This window comes from Pelodiscus sinensis, chromosome 7, assembly GCF_052426305.1.
Source record: "Pelodiscus sinensis isolate ZL-2025 chromosome 7, ASM5242630v1, whole genome shotgun sequence".
In the NCBI taxonomy this organism is placed as follows: Eukaryota; Metazoa; Chordata; order Testudines; family Trionychidae; genus Pelodiscus; species Pelodiscus sinensis.
Window position 1 is genome coordinate 38,616,452 of NC_143058.1, and position 10,288 is coordinate 38,626,739.

General features: G+C 38.8%; 1 protein-coding gene across 1 annotated transcript in view; it reads right to left on the reverse strand.

The window, feature by feature from the left end:
• LOC102446421 (sodium channel protein type 3 subunit alpha) overlaps positions 1 to 9,881 on the reverse strand; it is a 137,906-nt gene extending 128,025 nt beyond the window's left edge. The window contains exon 1 of the mRNA XM_089779740.1: positions 9,679 to 9,881. The gene's annotated coding sequence lies outside the window, so the exon portion shown is untranslated. The remainder of the gene's footprint in view (positions 1 to 9,678) is intronic.
• Between the last annotated feature and the right edge of the window lie 407 nt (positions 9,882 to 10,288).

A 10,288-nucleotide genomic window follows, 5' to 3' on the forward strand; every position in this document is an offset into this window, starting at 1 on the left:
ACATGTTAAAAGCTTTTCATTTAACCTTTTTATTTTATTTAGTCTTGATTTTTTTATTGTTAATTATATGGACTCACCAAATACACTAAAGGAAACATTTACAATGCAGTATTAATCCAGAGTTACATTTCTCCAGAGATACGGTAGCTGATACCGCTATTAAGGCTTGTTTTCTTTTGTCTGGCATTGAATTACAAAATCCATTCAGGTTCTACAGAAGCTCAGTAAAACATTGTCAAGGCCAGGTGAAATGAGTCAATTCACAGAGACAAACATCTTCTAAGGAGTCTGTACTGGCAAGGCTCCATAGGACAAAACTTAAAGCTGCCTTCCTCCAGCAGCGTCTTCCCCAAGGGGACAGTGGCTCTCATACCACCACCTGCCATCCACAAAGCCAAATATATGTTGGAATGCATCTGCCATTTCTTTAACCCTGGAGTGAATCTAGCTGATAGCCTCAGTGTGGCATACTGGATGAAATCTGACATCACAGTCAAATTCAGTACTGGTAGGCAAAAACTGAGATACTTGATTCTTCCAGGGTTAAAATTCTATGAAAAAGACATATTGCTTTGCTAACAAAATAATAATAGTTAATACTACTTATCACTTACACAACACTTTCTATTTTCAAAGCATGCTATACACATTAGCCAATTATTCAAACATTAAATAAGCTGCTAATAAAAGAATTCCACCTGGTACTAGTAGAAGGTGAACCGTTGTAATAAAGATTAACAGTATAGCTGAGTAAAGTTCAGCATATCTATGAGTTAAAGTTTAAAAAAGTCATCATTGAGTCTTCCCCCATATTTAACCCTAGCACATCCACTGTTCTCCCTATATATAGTTACCTGCTACCCAATTAACAAGTTATTAAACCTAATATCTGCACTGGTTTTAACTTCAACCTACTTGCATTGTATCCATTAACACTAACAATAATTTTATAGTTACTGCAAAAAATGAAGCTTGTTGACAATATTGTGAGCCTTTTGTCCTGCAGGAACAGGACTGGAGCACTTTAAGATAATTTTCATCACAGAATTGTAATAATTAATCTCTTTGAGCTCTTGAATTAAGCATTTTGTTTCTCTGTAATGCAGCTAATTGGAAGTACATTTAAAATAATGTTCAGCTCCAGCTTTCCTTTATTTCTTGTTTTAATACTTTGAAAGATTTTAATTTTTTCCCCTTAGTTCACACAATAATCTGTTAAAACTCCCATAAGACACGTGCACACTAGGGATGTTAAAAAGCATTTATTTTGGCAATTTTCAGCGGGTATACAGTTACACGTGGGGATGGGGCAAGCAGAAACCTGTGCTAGGGTGGGAACTCTGTGCTAAACTCAGCTTAGTACAGATGGAAGGAGGAGGAGGGAGGAAGTTATGCCTCATCTTTGCATTATACCAGTACTCAAGGCACCTTGGGGCTGCTTCAGGTACTATGTAATTCAGGATTTGTCTGCTCTGGAGATGGAAGGTGTAAATTCTAGCTCAAGCAGACATCCTCATGTTAGTTCTGATTGGGAAAGCACACAAAAAATAGCTACATATTGGCAGTGGCACATGTGGCTGGAGGGATGAACTGCCCTGAGCACAATCCCATTTGAGGCCTTCTGAGTGCTTGTTCACTGAAACTACATTTTTATTTTAGTGTGCTAACTCAGTCAGCACTACCACAGGTATGTCTATGTGAGTTGGAGACGACCTTCTAACCACACATTCCACATAGTCTAGATTTGATTATTTTCTAATCTTTGTATTCTGATACATGCAACGTAAGCTGTGAGAAGAGTGATATCTGATCATGTTCAGGTATCCATTGCATGAGCTACCCCAGAATACTAACAGATAATAAATGAATGCAAGATTCACAATTTTTATTCTTTTATAGAAATAACCCTCTATTTGAAAACCAGTATCCCATCAGCTCCTTAACAGGTTGTTGTAAGGGAAGCCCTAGAAATAGATCTGACAAGAAAAATAATAGCTTATGTTTCTTATGAAAAGAAATAATCTAAACTCAAAATTTTTTGCATCATTGTAAGCCATAGAAAGTTTGCCCACCCCAACTAAGCTTCAGCAGCTACTAGTACAAGATATGCAGAAAACAAACATCATCTTTCACAAGATGAATGGACTTCATTTAGACTTGGACAGTCATACTTGGAGTCAAGAAAAATAAAATACCCCCCCCAGGAAAACTTTTAGCAGATATTCTCCAAGGGTACATCTATACTGCCATTGTCCCTACTACACCAGAATGGGGAAGGGACTGCACTGCCCCTCCCCCCCCCCCCCAGGATGCAGTGCAGGTCTTGGAAATAGGGGAAGGAGTGGGGTTCTGCCCTGGATTAGGAGCTGTGCTCCCTGGCCATGGCATATACCTGTCAGAGCTCTTTAACTTTCATCTATGCCTGCTCCTGGGACCAGATGTGGCCCTTTGTGACCAGGCTGCCAGCCATAGATATCAATGTTGCACCATCTGGTGCAGATATCCTGGAAGTTTTCCTCCTCACCCCAAACATCAATGTGGGCCAGGATTCTGCCCCACACCAGGAAGGTGTGCACCTCTTGTGGCACCTAGTAGGCTCCTAGGAGCCATCAGATTGCTCTCTGGGAGTGGGGATGGGTCTTGGGGAGGCTCTAAGGTCACTCATGCTGGCCCTGGAATGTGCTGTGGCAGCTGCAGAGTGGCTGAAGGCTGTGAGGGCCAGCTTCCTGCACAAACCCTTTCCCCTGTGGCTGCAGATTTAAGGGCTGCAGGGGAAGAGGAACTATAGAGTCCTGATGAGTTTGGACAGAGTGCCCAGCAGGGCACCTGTGGGGTTTCCTGGAGGCTCCTTATTTTGAAATAATTCCAGCTGTCGTGTCTACACACATGCTAGTCCAAAATAGCTATTTTGGAATAGGCGTTATTCCTTGTGGAATGAGGTTTACAAAAGTTGGAATAAGCCATCCATTATTCCAAAATTATTTTGAAATAATAGAATTGCTTTGTAGAGGCTTGCATTATTTCAAAATAACATCAATTTTGAAATAACTGTGCTGTGTAGGTGTACCCCCAGTTGGAGATCATAACTAATATTTGAGAGGAAACACCCAAATTTTTTTTACTTCAAAGTACATATAAATATTCAATTTTTAAGGTTGTTTAGTGTGCTCTGTACCTACAAACCATCCATTCTGAAATAAAAAGTATAAAAATAAAAAACCCAGAGGATTGGACAGATTTCTAAATTAAAGTCTTCTGTCCAATCTTAATCTGATTACTATGTTTGAACAGGCAAAACCTAAGAGAGAGCTACAAGTCCGCTCCAAAAAGACCTTGTCACTGCTATATTGAAACAAAGGCTTTGTCTACGCAGTAACATTATTTCGAAATAACTAGAGTTATTTCAAAATAAAATAGTCCGCATTCACACAGCAGGCAGTTATTTCAAAATAATGTCAAAATACTGTCAAGCTAGAGGACTTCTTACTTCGACTCCTATAACCCACATTATACAAGGAGTAAGGGAAGTCAGAAGAAGAGTGCTCTATTTCAAAATAAGTGCTGTATAGATGCTCCCAATTTCAAAATGAGCTATTTCAAAATAAGCTATGCAATTGACATAGTTCAATTTGCATTGCTTATCTTGGGTACGTCTAAACTACATTCCTCATAGAAAGAGGAATATAAATGAAGCAAATCGAAAATACAAATGGAGTGCGGATTTAAATATCCTGTGCTTCATTTACATATTCACCTCTGAGCACTTTTTCGAAAACGGGTTTTTTGAAAGTGAAAGGGCAGTCTAGACGGGTTCTTTAGAAAAAAACCCACTTTTTTCGAAAGAACTCCTCATTTTTCCAGGAGGACGGGTTCTTTCAACAAAGGGTTTTTTTTCGAAAGAACCCCGTCTAGACTGCGCTTTCACTTTTGAAAAACGTTTTTTTTAAAAAGTGCTCAGATGCAAATATGCAAATGAAGCGTGGGATATTTAAATCCACGCTTCATTTGCACTTTTGAGTTGTTGCATTTACATTCCTCTTTTGAAAGAGGAATGTAGTGTAGACATAACCTTTTAATTAAGCCCTGTTGTGTAGATGTATCCAAGGTGTCTAAAGCATTTGATCGTTAGAAGGCTATATTACCAATCAACTGAGATAGGAAAATCCTGGCTAAAGTTTTAACAAGAGACTAGAAACTATTCTTTCTAATATTTATTCTAGTTAAATTGGCTTTATGTATGAGGCATAAGGCAAATAACTTACAACAAATGGTATTAATAATAACTTTTCATGGGACTCCTTTAATCCTTCAGCCAAAACCTCACTCAGTAGGGAGAAAGCATTTCTGTCATAAACTGAGATTTTCCTCTTAGGTAAATAAATGTATATTTTTGTCCAGACTTTATGTCCTAGGTGAAACTTCTTTATATTAGACCTCTGATCTCAAGTACTACTAATAGGCTTATAGCACCGCCATCTTGCGTGAATCAAAGCAGTTGCTCTTTCTGTCCTTTTCTGTTCAATCTGACCTTGGAACTATGAGCTGTAGCTATTTAAACTGACCCTTATATTTCTTGCATTAATCTTACTCAAGTAGGGTATGTCTACACTACCCTCCTAGTTCGAACTAGGAGGGTAATGTAGGCATACCGCACTTGCAAATGAAGCCCGGGATTTGGAACGAGGTGTACCGGTAGTTCGGAATAGGAATCCTAGTTCGAACTACCTAGTTCGAGCCCCGTGTAGCCGCGCTGCACGGGGTTCGAACCAGCGGGGTTTTAAAAATGTCGGCTCCCCGCTTATGCAAATGAAGCCCGGGAAATTCAAATCCTGGGCTTCATTTGCAAGTGCGGTATGCCTACATTACCCTCCTAGTTCGAACTAGGAGGGTAGTGTAGACATACCCCTAGAGACTTAAATCATGGTATATACAGATTATGCTCTTCTTTTTCACTCAAACCCTGACACCTCTATTCCTCATCTGTCATAGAGAAATTTGTAATTTATGGGGCCTAGAATAAGATAGAACTTGTGTATGTTTCTAGAAGAGTCCTGCAATACTAGTTTGATAAATGGAATTTCCTTTTATAAGAAAAAAGATTAATTATTTAGGGATTTTAATATCTCAAAAACAGTCAATTTAGAGTTGAAAAGAAGCATGGATTCCCATTCAGATTATACTCTGAACAACAGAGTTTGGGGAAAAAATTAACTCTGCCATTTTCACTATAGGGTAAGGTTAACCTCATTGAAATGAATATGCTCCCTCACATGATATATCTACTGAACTCTACCTTTATTGGAACACTAGTCTAGTCTTCATTGTTTGACTACTTCCAAACTGCCAGATCCATTAAAACTCCTGATAGGTATTTGTACATAAATTCTATCATAATATATTCTTACCAATATCAATAAACCTAGATATGTTGCATTCCTCATGCAAACAGAGTTGGGAACTACTATAACTGCATCTTAATTTAACAGTGTTTATATGTGATATTAGAAAACTTTGGCTGAGTTCCACAGATTTTCAACAGAAAAGCCTTCTATGAGTTACTAGAGCATCTCACATTTATTTAAGGCAGGCATAAAAGAGGATACAAAATGTTGCAATAGCAAAACCTGGGTTAATTTACATATATGTTCTGAGGCTGCCATTGGGTGAATTTTTTGAGAGATATTTTAGGCAGAATATATATAACTGAATATACTTTTAGGCCTGAAACTTTCAAATCAGGATTGATTAAAATTGTCAGAAACTGGTTCCTTCAAACAACACTTGTGGCCAAACAATTCATCTTACAAATGTGAAAATCCTCTTTGCATCCAAAGACTGAAGATTGCTAAAGTAACTCAAAAAAAGAAATGGCAGCACTTACAATATTTATATAACCAAAAAAGCAAGAACTCAAAATGTTGCAGGACATATGGACCCTAATTTTTGGCTCTTGGTAAGGAGCATTTAGGATCTAAGTCAATCCCACGCTTTCGTTCACTTTGGGTACGTTTAGGATCTAAGTCAATCCCACTCTTTCATTCACTTCCCTTTAAAATAATAAAATATCACTGTTGAATAAAGAACACATTTCTGTAATAAAAATCTTGAAAGCAAATTAAATTTTGACCTATAATTTCATTTATTTTAGTTGCATCAATTTATTTCTGCTTGTGATGAAAATCATGTGCCATGCATATTATGGATAGTAGAGAACATATAACATTCCTATTTATGTGCTTGTAGTTAGATGTAATATAATTCCTGCCTTGAATGTTCGCATTCTCCAGTATATCACATCTTTGAGCCCGTCTGCTCATAGGACAATTTCTGAAAGGTAAGATCAACAGCTCTTGTTACAGCAAGAGTTACAGCACCTTTCCAGTTGTTTTCTAAAGATAACCTCTACCCTGATTTATTGCATACAATCTAAAGAGCTATACTATGTAGAAAGGTAAATTAATGGATTAGCCTCCTGAAACTCAGTTCCAGAATTCATTTACAGAGGTCAACAGCATAGGCAAATCTGTTCACTGTAGTATAGAAGTGCAAGCATTATGACATTTCTCTTTATTTTCCATAGAGGATGAGTGGAATACAAATGACTCAAGCAAGTTTTCCCATAATTGGCATCAAAACATGAGAAAGACACAAACAACATTGATGAGGTCTGCATCCAAAAGAAATAAGGTCACAACCTTTTTGTGAGCCACAAAGGTTAACACCAAAACCACACTTGGAAACTCCTTCCTTTGTCCATGCCCACTTGTTACAAGGTAGAAGGAGAAAAATGTTCTCTTTAACCTCTGAGAATAGGACAAGAACCAATGGACCTAAATTCTAGGAAGAGCAGTTTAGACTGGACATTAGGAAAAACTTTCTGTCAGGGTAGTTAAGCACTGCCTAGTGGACTCTCTGTCACTGGAGATTTTTAATAGCAGGTTCGATAAACACATGTCAGAGATGGTCTAGAACAGGGGTTCTCAAATTTAATTGCACCATGACCCCTTTTTGAGAACAAAAATTAATTCACAACCCCAGGAGCGGGGACCGAATCCTGATTCCACCCAAGTCCCATTGCCCCAGGGAAGGTCGGGGCACAAAGTCAAAACCCAAGCAAAGCCAAACCCCAAAAGGCTTCAGCTCCAGGGAGGGGGCCTGTAACCTGAGCCTTGCTGCCCAGGACTTGGGCTTCAGTCCCTGTCAGTGATGCCTGGGCTTTGGCTTTGGCCCCAAGCCCCAGCAGGTCTAAACCAGCCCAATTCTAAAACAGGATCATGACCAATAGTTTGAGAACCCCTGGTCTAGATAGTGCTTAATGTTGCCTTGAGTGCAGGGGGCTGGACTTGAAGTCCTCTTGGGGTCCTACAATTCTATGACTCTCCCTAAGAGAAAGGGTAACTCATTCAGTGCCATCAAATGGGCCAAAAGAAATAGAAGTAGAGAGCAGAATGTTATTAGCATGCTGATGAGACTGCAACCCATACTTTGTCACTAATTCTTCTAGTGGTTATTGAATGGGACTTTCGGAAAAGCCAAGAGAGCCCTGAGGATGGATGACTTATTTCAGTGTTTCCCACGGGGGGGGGGGGGGGAAAGGGAATTGAGCCATTTTGGTGACTCTGTTTTCTCCTGCTGGTATCCACTACAGATTGGACCACCCTGGTACAGCACCCTCAGGACCTGGCTGATCCTGGATGAGAGATTTTGCCAGACCAGGGGCGGGACAGAAATGACCTCCCCTGGGCAGCCCAGTTGGGTCATGCACTGGATTTTCTGTCCCTCTTCTGCTCTTGCCCCCTTTGCCTCCACAGCCTGGTTCCCCCGCTCCTGTGTCCATGCAGCCCAGTTGGGCAGTGTGCTGGCCTTCCCAGCTCCCTCCTGCAGTCCAGCTGAGCTGTGCACTGGCTCTCCCTCTCCCCCTGCCCCTTCCAACCTAGCTGAGCTGCATGTTGGGATTCCCAGCTCTTGGCCACCCTCTCCCGCTGCCAACATGGCAGCTTCCCAGCTCCCATCCCCCCTAGGCAGCCTAGCTGGACCATGCACAGGGTTCCCACCCCCCCTACGTTAAGCCGGTCTCCTTCTCCCCACCCTTGCATTGCATCAGGCTCCCAGGCCACACAGACCATGGATGTTGCCAGACCAGAGAGTCCTGAATTATAGAGATGCAACCTTTAGAATGGACAACACTATGAAGTCCAGTTGTTACATCTAAGAGACTCAATATGGACATATAATTTTGGCCATCAAATGGAAGAAATTGTGAATTAACAATATATGCACATTTTTATAATGTACAGGAACCTGGAAACCAAAGTGACTGAGGACAGAGAGAGCAGAGAGCTCCAGATATTGTTGTAACTGCTCCTCCATAACCTTCTTGACAATCTTCCTTCAAAAATAAAGATTTTGAAACTGGCCAACAGCTGAATATATTGTCAGTGGCAAGAAGTGATTTCTTAAATCTTCTTGCCAAAACCAAACAAGAAACCTAAAACATGCTAAGTTCTTAAAAAATTTATTTATTTATTTAAATGTTAACACATAACCAAATTGAGCTAGGCACTGTGGAAACATAAACATTTAGTTCTTCCATACCTTCCCTTGCTTCAAGCTCAGGCCCCAAATCAGATGTATCCAATATCAGGGATCCAATTTTACTTTACCTATCAACCTAAAATTGATATTGTATACAATTAATACAAGGTGACACCCAGGAAATGTTGTTCCCTGTATTTTGTGTTCTATTGCCTTATATTTAATTTGGAAATTATTTTCTATCATAATATTATGTTATACACTTGTATTTGTAGAACTGCTATTTAAAAATAATCTAATTTATCAAAATGATAGTGAAGAGAGATTTTGGTCCATTTACCATTAGTGGCTCACTCCTACAATTATTAATAATAATATTGAATTTAAGCAGCTTAATGGAGAGTTGTAGCAGAAGGGATATAAAAACTCTTATGATTGCTTTCTTAATAGTCCTTTTGGACATTATATCTATATCTCTCTATGTAAAGAAAATAAATTAATGTTATAGACTATATAGTGTTTGCTATATTATGGATAATGTGATCTCTGCTTAATTAACCATTGGTAAACTCCTCCCATATACATACTCACACAACCTGTATTTCAAGGAACACATAATTGTACAGAACAACCATATTTTTTTAAATACCTTCTAAAACCTAGGAAATTACATTAGGCTTCTTAAAACATGACCTGTCTGAACTAAGAATAGTTACATAGTGACTATGGCCCTGGATCTCTAGAATTTGACAGCCTTATTAAACCTGTTGTTTTTAAATGCTGGATACCAGTATTTTTATTTTTCTTCCTAAAGATCAATATCACTTCCACAGGTAACATAAAGCCCTCCAGATGAGTCAATTAAATATATACCTTACTTATAAGAAAAGATGCAAAAATCAGATTTTGTAAAGAAGATCATTGCAACACAGTGTCATATTTATAGTAAGAGGCCAGATATCAGGATTCACTACGTTTTCTTAAAAAAATAACACCATCACCACAGATAGTCAATTCAAAATGGCTTTGAATTGTTCATTTCTTTCTTTTGCTTTACATTAATAACAGAGGCTATAATATGATTTTGAAATGTAAAAATGGTTACACTGCTCAGATTTATAATGAAATGTTTTGTCAGCTTACCTGATGAAAAGAGAGCAACAAATCACAGCAAAGCCCAGCAGTCAAAAATGATATCATAATATGACTCCTGAAATTATCCAGATTTCTGCCCACAAAGGTTTGCAAATTAATTACAATTTCTGCATTCTCAGTGGAAAAGAAAACACAGAGACCTTTCCAGAATCCTCTTTGCTTCTGCCTCCGCTTCCTGTTCTCAGTCTCACTCTATGGTACCCAACATACATAAGAAAACAGCTTATTAGGAGGGGCGGTGGGGAGAGAAATGAAAAGGGGGAAGGGGAGACAGCAACTAACATAGTAGCTCCACCTACTGGCAAACAGTGTGCATAAATGTAAAGCATCAGTTTGTGAAGCAGCTTATGCCAACCTTACACTTGGCTTGACTCCTACATAGCTATGCTCCTCCATTCAAATAAACAAACCAAGCAACCAGACAGATGATTGAATACAAGCACAATACTGACTAATTGTGATTTAAAAGTATTTAAAGTTTAAAATAAGTGAAGTTTTCTGATTTTTTTCCCTAAATTACTTTGTTGTAAAATGTTACTGCTTTCATAAATGATAAAAATACAGAAAAAAGAAAAAATGTAAATAAGTGCAGACACTT